Source organism: Podarcis muralis, chromosome 11 (assembly GCF_964188315.1).
Source record: "Podarcis muralis chromosome 11, rPodMur119.hap1.1, whole genome shotgun sequence".
NCBI lineage: Eukaryota > Metazoa > Chordata > Lepidosauria > Squamata > Lacertidae > Podarcis > Podarcis muralis.
In genome coordinates, this window is record NC_135665.1 from 5,550,055 (window position 1) to 5,566,300 (window position 16,246).

Sequence of the window (16,246 nt, forward strand, 5' to 3'; positions counted from 1 at the left end):
TTCCTCCTTGCTTTTAATTTTTCCCTTTCCTCTTCTAATGTGCAAACAGGCAGCTCTGGTGCTCTAAATAATAAGTAATTTTTGGCCATCTGTCAAAAGGAAATTTCAATACAAATTTAAATTAATGGTGCCTGAAATTTTTTATAGCTCCTCTAAAAGCCTCTAATGTGCAGAAAATTCTGAATCTGCTGGTAGTAATTAGTGTAGCATGTAATGAGGATGTGGGCAATGTTATGCAGCCCCAGTGTAACGTTTTGATATGGTAGCAAAAGTTTGATTTATACAAGGTTGTGGCTGGGTTTAATTGTGAGAGACGCTTTCAAGTGTTTTCTTGAAGATACAGATTATTAAGCAGGGCAGATTTTAGAATAGCTCATAAAATGTAAATTTAGGTGTTGCTGTAAGAATGAGATAATTAAGGTAGCCTACTTGCTGGTGTGAACAGGAAAGAAATATGTCCAATTGTATTTTTATTCCCATATTTTTTGAAAAGATGTGACCACCATTCCGTAATGGGCTCACAAAATGTAGAGGACTAGATCAATGCATAAAGGGGGATCCACAGGCCAGAAGTAAAGAGCATCAGTGAGAAAGGGGTACAGCATTTTTTTGCACAGATGTGTAGAAGAAAAATAATTTACACAGGTTCAGATCCTTTGAAATGATGAGGATGCAACTGCAGACCACAACAAATGAACTTAAATAGCCCTTGAGTAATCTGCTGTATGTTGCTCGGTGAAATTACATGTTTCTTTTAAAGTGCTAGCTAACCAAATGAGTAATAGTAATTTAGGCTGGAATCCTAAGCACACTGAACTAGGGTTGTAAGCCCATTGGACACGGCGAACAGGAGGTTGCCGTATGTCCTCTTTTTCTTTTTTTAAAATAATTTTTATTAACCGACCAATCAAATCAAATCAAATCAAATCACATCACATAAATTCCGAATTACAAAGCCGAATTTTAAATTTTTTGTTGGGGGGACCCATATTTCAATTTCCGAAGGGGATTCCAATCATCTTCTTGCTGCTGCGTTTATATCCACAAATCTGTCCAAATAATGTTCATAATTCTAACCAGTCCTCTCTTGCTGTTCTCACATCTCATCTTGTTCGTATATTTTTCTTTTTTTCTTTATGATCTCTTCTGATAATCTCCTTAAGCAGGTAAACACCAGTTATAATCCTGTGTGAATTTTCCCTTCGTCCAATCATCATGTCGAGATGGTTTCCATATATCATCACTTTCGTAAATAAAAGCTCTCTTTCCATCATCAGTCTCGTAAAACTGTCGCCTTCTTTAGTCCCTCTGAGGAGGCTCACTCACAATATGAAAACAAATCTACTCCTCCTCCCAGACATAAGTCTTTCGACAGAACTTGCCAAAATGGCGACGGTATTTTTTACTGCGTCATTCCAAAGCTCTTATATATTCCACGGTCTCCTTAAAACATGCTTTGGTTAGAAAATTATCTCCACACAGTCTTAAATCCTCAGCTTAAGTCATTTAAACGGCATTTCTGACTTGTGACTTGTGGGGGGGGGGATTCTTGGTTAATCACAGAGAGAAAAGAAAGGAAAGTTTTTCCCCCTCCCCCATCCAGTCCCATTGCCGAACATACCGAGCCTTAGTGTGTCTTCTCATGATTTATTCTTGTTCCTCCAACCCGTCTTGTTTATCAGAAATCTCTTCAGTTGGCAGTCTTTACTCCCCCTTCTTCCTTGAAATATGTGCATTAGCATCCTCCTAATTGTTTCTTTTGAAGTTGCTGCAGCTAGGGGCGCGAATCAGAGACAGCGTCCAGGAGAGCCGAAGTCCGCACAAGGGCTTTCTGCCTAGTGCCCCCACCCCCACAAATTCGGGGGTGGTATAGGGCACAGCAGGCAAGGGCAGTCCCCCCCACATGCTTGGGGGGGCCGGGAGGCTGTTTACTCCCATCACAGCCTCCTAATTACCTCGTGTGGGTCGGAGAGATGTTATTGTCAGCCATCTTCCGATGCGCCCCTAGTGGCCCCCCGTATGTCCTCTTTTTCATGAATATGTAAAATAAGAGCCGTCATGGTGATCTATAGTTAAAAGCAGAAGTTGGCAAATGTGTCCTCTTTTTTGCCCTTCAAAATATGGGAACCCTAATTCTGAATAAATATGCACAGAATTCACTGTTGGAACAGCCTCCTTCAGGCATATATCACTCAGACTCCAACTTTCTCAACTCAACAACCTGTATCCATGCATTATGTGTAGGCCTTGAAACCTATGTGTTTTTGAACCCCATGAATTATTACTTATAGAGAGCTGAGCATAATGATTTTGGTTTGTTTTTTCAAATGCAAAAACTAACACATGGTTGGAAAGCAAAGAAGCTGTGTGGCCTTCGTTGGTCCCACTAGCCTTTCAATGCCTAGAGCCCCTTTCATGTGAACATGAGTGCAACTATGGAAAATCTTTATTTTTCTGTATTCTTTATACTTTTTAAAGTTTAGTGTAGATAATATGGTACCGTTCGCACCATTGTTGTTGCTAGCAAATGTGCAGTTTGCCACTTCTATACTGACATGCCATAAGTAGCGATTGTTTTGCTGTGCTTCCCAGACCTTTAATGTCACGAATAATAATAATAATAATGTTATTATTTATCCCCTGCTCGCCTGGCTGGGTTTCCCCAGCTACTCTGGGGGCCTTCCAGCAGAATATAAAAACATAATAAAATGCCAAACATTAAAAACTTCCCAATACCGGGCTGTCTTCAGATGTCTTCTAAAAGTTGTGTAGTTTTTTATCTCCTTGACATCTGATGGGCGGGTGTTCCACAGGGCCAAGGCTGTTTGAAATGCAGCAGCAGAGATGCTCCTTCAGGTATGCTGGGCCAAATGTTTGACGTGAAACACCAGAAATCATTCTGTGTATAGCTTAACCGTTAATTCTGTTAGTATTAAAGTCTACTAATAAAGAGGGGGATAGGTGGAGATATTGCTTAGCAGCTGGGCAGAATAGCATGATCTTTGCTGAAGTAACACATGCGCTGATTGGCTGTGTAGTTTTCAGTAACTTTTTCCTCTGTATGTTTGGTTGAATGTTTACAAACGATGTACAAGGCCTGAAGGAAGAAAGACAAAAGCTCTCTTTATCTTTCTCCTCAAACTATACACTGGTTCATCTTGCTCACTAAAGTGCTATCAGGATTCCTTTCCTCTTTCCTCAACTCCGTCTGCGTTATTTAAGTGACTTTGCTAACAATGGGTAGTTCTGAGTTGCATTTTCCAACACAGGGAATAGTTCTGTTCTGTTCTTGTTTTTTAAATGATAGAAACCATTTGTAGTGCTGATGATCAAAATAAGGAAGAATTTACAAGACTGAGAGGTGCAGGCAGTCTGTCTTTAGTTTCCTGTAATATTGACTTATTAAGCCAGTGAAATTGGGGAACTTTGCTTATAATGCCTTTCGCTTGCTTACTGGCAAGTCTCATAGTGAGGTGGGAATACACCTCCTCTTAAGACTTCTCCCTGCACTGTGGGTTGTGGTAGCTTTGTGGCGAGGGAATAAATTGTAGCAAATTCAGCGGTTTTAGTAAAGTGTCGGTGGACTTATTTTGCAATGTAATATTAAGTTGTAATAGAAAAAATACTTTTGAAAGCAGCATTTTTAAGGCCACTGTAGATACAAAAGAATAAGGAGAGACACCTGTAGCAGAGAACCTTGTTAGTTATTATGTAAACACTTGAAAGGTATATACATGTACACATTTTGTTCTTTTGTTTATGTGTGTTGATTTTTTCAATTGCTATAGTCATTTATAGTCATACCTCCAGTTGCTTTAGGTTCATGTTGTGGATTTTCGGGTTGCAAACACCGCAAATGTGGAAGTGTATACTTCCGGGTTTCGCCGCATGCAAAGAAGCATTCTGCGTGCTTTGCGCATGCGCAGGAGCACTCTATTGCATCCCGCACACACGCAGAAGTGGCACTCTACTTACGGACTTTCCGGGGTGCAAACGGCACTCTGGAATGGATTGCTTTCATAAGTAGAGGTACGGCTGTATAGCGTTGTAGCACTTTTGTATTGATAGAGCACCCATTTTGCTTTCATAAAAAAGCACAACACGTTGCTGAAGGAGATGTACATTGAATGCCACTCATCTTTATCAGGATTTTTTAAAAAAACTATCAGCTCATGCCAACCTCTGACTTACTGAATGTGTGAACAAGCCTTGAGACTGACGATTTATTACAAGGCCAGCGCTTCACCACTCTTCCCTCTCTCCACTCTCTGGATCTGTAGACTCGGTTCGCATGGTGAGTTGGGAGTCACCCCATCTTCCTTGCTACCAAGACTCAGGCGGGACTGAGGCAGGGCTAATCTTCTGAATCTCAACAGCAGGACTTTGAAAGCAGCAACTACCTATTTCCACTCCAAGAGGTTGACATGAGTTTCGATTAGCTTTTCCAGGATAACATTTATAAAGAGATGCAGCGTGAGTTTTCCTTTGTTTCACAAGGGTGTATTCCCTGGAGACGCTTGGCATTTTATTTTATTCCCTATTATTTTTTGGAGAAGGGAGGAAGGTCGCCGCATTGTAGCATGACGAGAAAAATTTGTTGGTCTGGCAGTACAGCAATTTGTGCAGTATTAATTGATACCTGGCTTTGGACGTGTAAGCTGTGGGGAATGTAACGTGCTGTAATTCCAGAAAATGTGTTGCAATTGTGGAGCAGATGAATAAATATCTGTGGGGCAGAGCCAGTCCTCAGGTGGTGAAACATGAGTGGATTGATGATGTGATTGGGTGAGACAGGCTTGCTTGTTTGCAATCTCATCCAGTGACTGCTGAAGCAAAGCAAATATTAATTAGCAAGGCCCTGTTTGTTGTCTTGGTCTGTCTTAAGTGGCTGATTTTGCATTGTTCTTTATAATACCCTATATTGTTGTTGGGTCATGAACATTTTGCAACTATACATATACGTATTTAAATTGCATCATTAACCTGATGTTCTGGTAAATGCCTTCAGATGGGGACTTCTCCCTGCCTAAACTCTTCTTAGATTTCTACGTTTTTCTCCCACACTCAGTGTTCCCTTTCTAATGAAGTCATCTTGCGCTTTTTAATTCAGCATAGAACAGTCATTTGAGAATAACAGCATGTATTCTTGTTGCAAAAATTAGATTTTCCATCTCTCAGTGTCCTGTGTGTGTGGCTATAGATATAGACATGTGTGTCCATATTTCAGTGCTGGAAGCAGTCTTATCTAGTATCTTCTCCCAGCTTTGCCTGCTGAAGAATTGCTTTATGCTTGTGAGGAGAGCTCCTATAAAGTCACTTCAGACAAAATCCTCTGATGCCTACTTTACTAAATCTCTGACTGATTAATGATTTAGAGAAACGTGAATTTTCTTTCTCCAGATGTTCTAGTCTCCCAGAAGGCAAAAATCCTATGGACTTACTTATTTTTAACTATTTTTATACCACCCAATAATAGGAAGTTATCTAGGTGGTTTATAAATAAAATGATTAAATTCTAATCAATTAAATCAATCAATCAATCAATCAATCAATTAAAACTAAGTGATACTCAGAGTGGACCCACTGAAAGCAGTGGACTTAAGTAGGTTGATACCACCTTTAAAGTCTAAAATATAAGATGAGGCAAAAACAAAAAAATCCAAAGCAGAATAAAATCAAGGTAAAATCAGCAACATGGGTTATAGGTTCCAATGTTTAATGAGTTACTGGAAACAGAATGTGATGTTTGATGTAGAGTAAACCTGTGACTCAACAGCTGGATGTTGGATGTAACAGAGATCTAGTCTAATCGACTCCCTAACATGCTAGCTTTCTATGGGCATAAAAATGTTTATTTTTTGTATTGAGAAGCATTCAGTCATGTGAGCCCTTATCTGCATTTTGAAGTAATATGGCCCAGACATAAGTTTACCAAATTAGTGAAAACTATGTAATTTGTTGAATAAAGTCCAGGTGGTGGTGGTGTTTGTAAAAATGGACAAGGTCTTGTCCAGTCCACTTATCCTGCAGTTCAGTCTTATCAATCCCTAATACAGTTCAGAGAAAATGGTGAATAATAAATTACTGAATTATGTACTTTGAGATTTCCCAAGCTGTCATATAGTTTTACTATCACAATTAGCTTTTATATGATGGTATTAAGAAGTTCTACACTTTATTCATAGTTAACAGAAATGGCTCGAAAATAGCAGACTTGTATTTAAATTTCAAATAAATTATAGTATTATCACAAGCGGAAATGGGTGCTAATCAAACATCATCAAAGCTGAACCTCAAAAAAAGCCTCACCATCTTGCATGCTTTTTCTGGTAAATGCTTGAATTTAATTATAAATAGTTTTGTAATCTGTAATACATTTGTGCAGTCTGAAACCTACATATTTAAGGAACTCTATGATAACATATTTAAACAAAGGGCCTTATGCTACTAATTTATGCATGTATTTATCACAGTTGTATAACTGCCTAACTAAGGAGTTCAAAATGACATATACAAGTTTATTTTTTAATTTTCTTTAAGAAAGCACAACTATCATGTGAGATAGGTTAGATGAGGTATTGTGACTTGCTCAAGCAAACCTGGCTTGCTTCGTGCCTGAATATATATTTAAACTGTCTTCCTGGTCCCTGCTGCAACTATCACTCTACTCTTGTAAATGGTGCTGGAGTAGCTGAAAATAGGCTTGGTCATCCATCTTCCCAATGAGTCCGGAAACTGTTAATATTCTAGGAAGAATGTAGGAAGCCGCTCTGCCGTGAGTTTGTGGGGAGGGCTCTTCCCCCTGCAAGCCCATTCTCCACCTTGGGCCCGGGGGGCGGGGCCCACACTCACCACCGCCACAACTTTAAGGACACTGGGGCTGCTGCAGCAAATTTTTAAATTTTTTTTATATATTTTAAAGTGTTTTAAAGGTGTTTTTACTTTTTATTTTGTTGTACCACCATAAACGGTGGTTTTATCCATGTATTTTTATTTTGTTTTGTTTTATTTTGGGTTGGGGTGGGATGGTTGTTGGGTGGGGTTGGGATTGGTTTTGTTTTGGTGTAATTGTTTTTTGTTTGTTTGCTTTTATATTTTGTAAATGGAGGCGAGTATGAGGCTTAGGATTCCTACTGTGGAGGGGCGAGGGAGGTATGGTGGTGGGGGCAGATGTCATAGGCGAAGGGGATCGAGATACGGATATGCTCGTACCCCTTCCAATCTGCGCCCCATCCCGAGAGACGAGGGTAGGGTGAGCAAGGATTACTCACCTCCGTCACTGGTGTTGTGCAACGCCAGGTCTATAGGCAACAAAACCGCCACCCTGCGAGATTTCTTCATCTCGCAGGGGGTCGACCTGGCTTGTGTGACGGAGACCTGGGTGCGCGAAGGGGATACTGTTACCTTACGAGAGATGGCGCCCCCGGGTTTCTCCGTCCTCCACCAGTCGCGGACTGTGGGCCGGGGGGGGGGGTGGCATTGTTAATCCGGGAAGATTGTTCTTTCAGGGCTCTACCATCGCCATCGATCCCCGGCATTGAATGTGTTGGCCTAGTGTGGGGCTCCGAGGTGAGCTTGGCTGTCTGGCTGGTGTACCGGCCACCTAGCGCACCAGCAGCCACCCTGTCAGGCCTGCTGGAGGCGGTGGCCGGCTGGGCCTTGGAGTTCCCTAACCTATTGGTATTGGGGACTTCAACATCCATGCTGATGCCACTCCCTCCTCACAGGCTCTGGACCTGGTGTCTTCCATGGCGACACTAGGGCTCTCCCAGTTTGTTTCGGGCCCCACACATCAAGCAGGCCACACGCTGGATTTGATCTTTGGCGTCGGTATAGATGTGATCATGTTTCCTTCGATGAAGGTGCCATGGTCTGATCACTACGCTCTGAAAGCCAGGATTGACGTTCCACCCCCACCCTGCTTAGGTGGCGAGCCGATTTGGGCTCGCCCGCGGAGGCTGATGGACCCTGATAGATTCCGTCAAGCCTTGCGGGACCTTGCTCCCCCTGGCGACTCATTGACTGAGCTTGTTGAGGGCTGGAATACCCAGCTCCTGGCAGCCATCAATGAGATCGCACCTAAGCGCCCTCTGCGACCCCGCAGAAACCGGGCTCCCTGGTTTACCGAGGAGCTCCGGAAAATGAAGCGGGACCTCAGACAGCTAGAGCGAGTATGGCGGGGTGCCCGTGACGGAGCTTCAAGAACATCTTATAGGGTTTTTATGAAAACCTACGAGATGGCAGTGAAGGCCGCTAAGAAGTCTTACTTCTCGGCCTCCATTGCATCCGCCAGCTCTCGCCCGGCGCAATTATTTAGTATAATTCGGTCTTTAACGTCCCTCGAAGGACAGCCAAATTTAAATAACAATTTGACACACAGCTGTGAGGCATTTGCGAGCTTTTTTGCGGAGAAGGTCCTGTTGCTCCGCCATGACCTCCCTGCCAATTTGGATACAATAAAGGAACTGGAGGCCCCTCGACTGTCCTCGGGTCCAGTATTGGACCACTTTGACCGGATATCCCCAGCCGATGTGGACAGACTCCTCCGAGCTGGAAAGCCCACCACTTGTCCTCTCGACCCGTGCCCGTCCTGGCTGATTAGAGCGTGTCCAGACGAGGTGCGGGCCCCCCTGGGGGATATCATCAATTTGTCCCTTGGCACCAGGCCTTTGGTCAGGGCGCAGCCTGGCTCCCTCCTTTGGCAATCTTTACAAAACTTTAGTTTATGGTTGCCATCAATTTGTATTTTAATTAATTTTTATAATGTTTTTATAATGTTGCATTGTTTTAGTGTTGTTAGCCGCCCTGAGCCCGGCTTCGGCTGGGGAGGGCGGGATATAAATAAAATTTATTATTATTATTATTATTATTACACTGAAACATACTAATTGGTCCATCTCAATACTATCAGCTGACTTGGAACACAACCGCTGCATAAATGGGGAGTTGCTTGCACTGGCAGTGTTTCTTAGGGTGTTTCCCTGCACTGCCTGGAGATGTGTTCCATCACTAAACTCTGGTTGCTAATGTAACACTTCCATAGTCTATTCAGGAGATCTGTGTTGCAGAGATCAACTAAAGTACAGTACCAGTGGTTCCCAATTGATGATCTGCAGGGGTGGAGGGCAACCTACCCAGGGTGTCCATGGCACCATTCACATAACAAAAACCACCATAGAGATAACAAAATTCTGAAAAGTAGGGGGCCTATGACTTGGCTTTTGAAAAACGGGGGTCCGCAATATTTAGCTAATTGCCAATTATGCTTCTATTCCTTGTGAAAATGGGCAGAACAAGAAGCTACGGCACTAGGGCAACAATTTTAGCTGCTTAAAATGTTTTGGAAAATATAAATGTTACAGTCCCCTAACACCCTGGAATGTTCTTCTGTGGCATTGGCTTCCAGATACATGGCTGCACAACATTTAACAGCACTTCTTAAAATTGCGAGTGTCTTAAGACTTTTCAATATTTAACACTTCATTAAAGTAGATAATGAGTTGATGGATCTGTGTGTCTAAGAGAGAGGATTTGATAGCCTTCTGCATATTTCTAGTCCTATGGCAAACACTATTCCAAAAATGTTTTTATGATGCTGTCAAATTTCATACTGCAGATGCCCCATACTTTTAAGTTTTCAGAAAAGTTGGTGTTCATGTGTGCTCACTGTAAATAAATGCCAAGTGTATGTTAAGATAATGCCAGGTAGAATAGTGGCTTTGATTAATGTAAGAAGGTTTAATTTTAATATTGGTATTGTTTTGGAAAATTGATATATTAATCATAAATATGTTTTTTAAAAAGAAAAGAAGTAGTGGGAAATGGAAAAATCTGACAATAAATTTAAGCTACTTCCTTTTCACCTTTTCATACATGATTCATTTAATTAGATAAAACAAATACATCTTGGATGACCCATTGCATATAGCAATGTTTGAAGTTCTATGTTTTCTTAAGCTACATTTGGCCTTTGAAGAACAAAATAAAATAGGAAATGCTAATGTTTTTTTCGGCCAACTAAGGGAAGAAAATAAAAATGTCACCATGGTAACAAAGCTGCTTTCTAGATGGCTTCCCAAGATATGCCTGAACTAGAAGCAGATGTCTGATTTGAGAATCTTGCCTCCTTCAATGTAAACAAATAACTTCTAGGCAGGTGTTAGAAATAATATGGAAATCCTATTAAGGGGCCCTGGGTTCCTGTCAGTCAGGAAGCCCCTGCCACAAAAGGGCTGGTTGTCTGAAGAAAAGAGACAGAGTAAATTCTCATTAGGCTTTAGCTTTCCCAGGAAATGATTGTCTCTGCATGTTATTTCTCCTGTGAATCTGAATGTAAGCCGTTACTTCTATTGATCTATTCTGCTTGCCCTCTCTTTTTCTCTGCCCCCCTCTTTTTCCTGGATTAACACTTGATATGTGCTGCTACTCTACGATTTGTGACATTTGTGATTTTAACCCTCAGCCCCTCAAAGAAGAAGGGAAGAGACAAAACCTCTTTATCTTAAGCATGGGCTGGCCTGTTGAGCGTGAACAAACGCCGAGGTGTTGAACTCAAAGTGTGATGGAGGAAGAGTAGAAAGCTTCTGAATAAAAGCATTGAGCCAGGTTATTTGTGTGACTGTTGAGTAGATTTGTTCTCTAAGCCTCCGTTAAATGGTTCAGTGTCGCAGGAACCAAAATTTCCCCCCTGCTATAGGACGGCAAAGGCTGAAGAAGCTTGGCGAAAAGTCGCCTTATTTTGGACTAATTATTACCTGGTTTAGATTGGAGGCATTCTTTTTCTCCTAGAGAATTAGGAGGCAAGTGCCCAGTGCTATATATAAATATCCAACTGGTAGGGAAAGTATGTTGCTTTGCGATTCCGTAAACATGCCGAATAGGTTTTTAAAAAATAGCTTGCAGCCGAATTTTACCACAGGCCTATCTGAGGCTAACCTCAGGAAATGCACATCTCAGATCTGGAAGCTGAGCATCTTTCCCACCCTGTTGCTATCTGTGTGCGGTGGGGGTGCCATGGCTGTGCATAGCAATGTGCTTAATAATACTCTGAGGGTTAAATGTGGATAAACACAAAACAAGCCTCCTGAAAAGCCTTGCTATTATCATGCAGCATTTCTCGGACTATAGTCCCCGAGACACACTTCATAAAGCCAATAAAGCGCACACTGGTGGTCTCCTGTTGCCCTAGCAACGGGCCATAGGGCACAGTGTATGTGAAATGCATGAACATCTGTGAATTAATCTTTTTTAAGTTTGTTCTTTTCTTGGCACTGATTGGGCCACTCTGGCTTGCGCTTGTGACATTGCGTGAGGAGGGATAAGCTGAAGAGTTCCCCTGGGCCCTGCCCTAAGTGGTTGGCAGAATGGAGAGAGTGAAGTGAGATTTATCCAGGCAGTGCTTTCAGGAGTTGAGGGATTTAGTCTGACAGCCCTCTCGGTGGGACGTTATTAGCTTACTTTCTGCTGCATTGGGGAAATGAATAAAAAATTTTCTAGTAAATCTAGGCATTATTGGGTTTATTGGTCTGCCACGAAAGCATAATCTGAGGAGAAAATTGAAATAATCGCTTGTGTTTATACTGCAGTTTACTGGACCTTACCACTCCCCTGCCTGGCTCTTATTGGGTTAGGGAGAGAGAAGGAAAATGGTTTAGAGCAAATCCGGATGTAAACACGGAAGAGGGGTGATCCAGTTCTATAGTACCAGTATAATTTTCAGGCATCGTTTTTTTTGGTTTGTTTTTTTTTTAATTTGGGAGCCAAAGTAGTGGAGATGGGTATAATTCTGGGGCTGCTGAAATTTGAAGTGTGACACTTAATTATTGCAAAGCACCCGAACCAGCAGTTAGCTTCTCTGATGAGCCTGAGTGTTGATATGTAGTGCTCCTTTCCCTGGACCCCTTGGGCACACTACAGCGTAGATTTTGTGTTCAGCTCCTAATGTCAATACCAGATGCTCACTTGTAAACTGCTTGGCTTACCCTTGTTGTTTTCCACTGTGTCTCTGAGAGGACTGTAGGGGGAACACTGTGTACGTCATATAATCAGTTAATGCTGCGTGCAGTCAGTATCTTAATGAAGTGAAATACTGCTTTAATCTGCTAATTGCATTAAGAGGGCAACAGATTGCTCCATATTTCTACTTCTTTTTGAGCTATGAGCTTATCAAAGAATACCGAGGTGCTTTTAAGTGAAGCATATTATATCCAGTCAGCCCAGAACCATTTGTTTTCAAATACGGGCTGATTGAAGCCGTACCTCCTGGCTTTTCTGTATCTCTTGAGAGGTTAGCAGCATATTTGCGCAAATATTCTTTTTATTTGCTTAATAAATGGAGGGGGAGGGGTTGCAGCTACGCTAGGATTTGTGCCCATGCAGTGAAATCTCAGGCAAATTTACTTAGACGTCCATCGCATTGCGTTCCATGGGGCTTGCTCCCTATGGAGTCTAGTTAGGATTTCAGGCATTGTTAGTTTTCACGTCTGAAAACTAAAGTTCAAAGACTACAGGGGCTACATTTAAGGAATAAATATTTGGGGGCCAGGGGTTGAAAAATTTGGCCGATCCCTAACTCTAACGCAGGCATGTCCAAAGTCCGTTTCAGAGGCCTAATCCGGTCCAACAATCCGATTCAGGGGCCTAATTTGAATTCGGCCCCTGGGGTAAAAAGGTAAAAATCCTAAAAAGCTCAACAACTTTGTGGCAAAATCCTAAAAAAATAATAATCATCAAATCTGGCCCTCTTTGAAAAAAGTTTGGACACCACTGCCTAAGGTAATATAAGTCACTTATAGTAGATGGAGGAAAGAACCCCATATTGTAGACCAGGGAGTGATTCTGCCATGGCGATGCAGGGTGGAATTACATTGTGCACAGAGGAAGAGGAGTTAACAAACACAAGTTGGTAGTTGCAGCTTTTAATTCAGCTGCCCTCACAGTTTAAACCATGGAGACAAGTGATTGGTGTGTCTTATTTAGGAGGGCTTTGGGCATAATGCTTTGAAGCGCCTACACTGATTTGTGTCTTAACCCTCTGCGCTGAATTGTTTTTATAATTACTAGAGAATGTGTACTATTATTATTATTATTATTATTATTATTATTATTATTATTATTTATAGTTTTATTTGTTTTTAACCTAAAATTAGCCACCTTAAGATTTTCAAAAGAAATCCAAAATGGAAATGTTTCACATAAATGGAGAATAATTTATCGCTTCAGATAAGATGTTAACTGGGTAGGATTTCGGCTGTTAAAATGAATATCCTTCCAAAAATGTTATTCTTATTTCAAAATATCCCACTAATTAACAACACTCAATGCTTCAAACAGTGGCAGAAAAATATATCAAGGTTTATCTGGCAGGGAAGGAAGCCCAGAATAAAACATAAAGTCATGATTGGTATAAAAGAAAAAGGAGGCAACACTCTACTGGACTTCCAAATCTACTTTGAGGCATCATGTTTATGGTGGATAAGAGACTGGATATTGTTAGAAAATATCAGAATGTTGAATTTGGAAGGGCATAATGTACAATTTGGGGGGCATGTCTGCCTATGGTACCGGAAGGCAAAAATATTATAAAACCTTTACAAACCATGTCAACAGAAAAAAATTATACAGAATAAGGAAAAGTACAAAAATCTATTTAAAAAGAAAACATCAATGTGAAGCCGCTGGAAGGAAAAGAACCAATATGGATAAAAAATGGTTAACATATAAAGAAACCCTAGATCTCACAGGACAGAAACCAAGGTGGGAAAATCTTGAGGAATTAAAAAATATATTAACAAATTGGTTAGAGATACTTCAGATTAACAAACTGTTTACAATAGATTAAAAATCGGATTTGCAGAACAAAAATCCCAGTTTACAAGAGTTTTATTAGATACAAAAGTTAAAGTATTATCAAAATTGTACAAACTGCTTCTAGAGTGGTAAACAAAAGTGGAATTTGTGAAATCAAGTATGATTAAGTGGGCACAGGATGTGGGTCATAAATATTAATTTTGAACTATGGGAGAATTTATGGGCAGTAAATATGAATTTTACAGTGTGTTATGCATTAAAAGAAAATATGATGAAAATGACCCATAGATTGTATTTAACACCAGCCAAACTAGCAAAAATGTTTAAAAAAGAAAAAGGCAAATGTTGGAAATGCAGTGAAGTAGAGGGATCTTTTTTCCACATGTGGTGATCCTGTAAAGTAATCAGGGAATTCTGGGAAGTAATTTACAGTGAATTAAAAAATATATTCAAAAAAATCTTCCTAAAAATGCCCGAGACATGGGATATAAACTTTTGCTATGTATTCTGCTTCAAAACTTTTAACCACAACTGAGTAACTCTTAAATGATATATTAAAATTAGCTAGGTCTATTCCACAAGCAGCAGTAAGATAACTATAAGCTGATTGGTAAATAGTGTGATTTTTCTGTGCCTAAATGAGTACCACACCTTTTTACCACTTAGTCATCATCTTGTTGAATATTTATTCAAGATGTTAAATCTGTCCCCTACAGACTTTGGCTATGTACAACTATTAAAGACCACCATTTGAATGTTTATAGAGCCTTATACAGAGTTAAGATAGCTTCCAGAAGATCTGAGGTTCTGCCCCCCCTTAACAAAAGCCTGCCCCCCTAACAAAAATCCTAGCCAATGTGCCCACCCCCACCAACATACGGTAGAAAGATAGCTATTTAAATGCTTTGTTTGTAAAAAGAACATATTTTATTTATAATTTTTATAATTTATACAAAATACAATTACATAAAGTGATAGGAACATAATGAAATATTGTTGAAGCTGAAAAACACAGAATCATAGATCTGGAAGGGACCCGAGGACCATCTTTCTAGTGCAACCCCATGCAATGTAGGAATCTCAGCTAAAGTATCCATGACAGACGACCATCCAAGCTCTGCTTAGAAACCTCCAAGGAAGGAGAGTCCAGAACCTCCTGAGGGAGATCCATCTTCCATGTATTATAAAAAGTAAACAACACTTATTTGACCCCAGTTATTTGACGCAGAGCGGGAAACCTACACATATAGTCCAAAACACACACAGGGAGTTCTGTTTATATGGGAGAATTTTTAAAAGCAAGTGGTCTTCACTGACCTGGTGCAAAAAGATCTTGTCATTTGGAGGAGCCCTGGCTGCCTAGATAAAACACTGTGGGCCCCCACCCTACCTGGGAGTAAGGCCCACTGAACTCAGTGCGGCTTTCTTCTGAGTAGACAATTATATACTAGATGCAAGTCAGCAGCAGCACCAGACGACCCTGCTTGGCTAGGTGCTGGGTGGATTTCAGATTGCAGAGTCAGGCCCAGGCTTCCACCAGGTCCAGCACTGGCAACAAGCAGCTCTGGCTCGCCCAACCCTACCCATTGCCACCCCACCACTGCCCTTACCTGACCTGGGGGTTCTGGACCGTGGACTCTACTGGTCAAAATGGGAGGCTTGGCAATTGCCCTCTCCCTCCAGAAACAAACCATGCTGTGGCCCCCATTTATGCATTTTTCACCTGTACCCCCTTAAAATATCCTGGGGGGCCCCATATAGCCCCTGGTTGGGAAACACTGCTATAGAGGGAAGTGAGGGGCAGATGGGGTTCATTAACTGGGGAGGGTAGCCCATCTAGGAGAAGGATAACTCTGATCCTAAATATCTGATTCCTTGTGGGATATCTTTGGGAGAAGAAAAAGCTAGGGAATAAACCCTACACAAATCTGGAGTGGAGTCCCTTGTGTGCCTCCTTCCAGCAATTTCCACAGCCAAGCTGGTGCCAAATGTATTTCTCTGCTTTGCTTTGGACAACATCAAGGAGGCTGAGAGGCAGATCTTGTTGTCCGGGCAACCCAGGACCTCCATACACATTGCCCAGGCTTGTACACCAGGGACGTCACTTCAGTCTCTCAAGAAAGATGGATGCCAACATTGACCATGGTTATATCAAGCACTCATTTCAAACTTAAACAGAAAATTTTATTTGCATATTTTCTTTTCCAGAGTCACTAGGGATCAAATTAATTGAAAGGCAGTTATGGTGTGTTCAGTGTGCACAATACAAACACAATGAAATAGGAATATATCATTTAATCAATTGATTGGATTAATTGATCTAAAACCTATTAATTGACTAAAAAGTTGTTCTGACCTTTTAAAAAGTGGCAGAAGGTTTTTAGAATATACAATTTTAATTTTATGTACTAAAAAAACCAAAATGCTGTGTTTTTTA

General features: G+C 41.1%; 1 protein-coding gene across 10 annotated transcripts in view; it reads left to right on the forward strand.

Annotated features, from left to right (window-relative positions):
* Positions 1 to 16,246, forward strand: part of LOC114606126 (transducin-like enhancer protein 4) — a 132,689-nt gene that overhangs the window by 84,524 nt on the left and 31,919 nt on the right. The window lies entirely within an intron of this gene.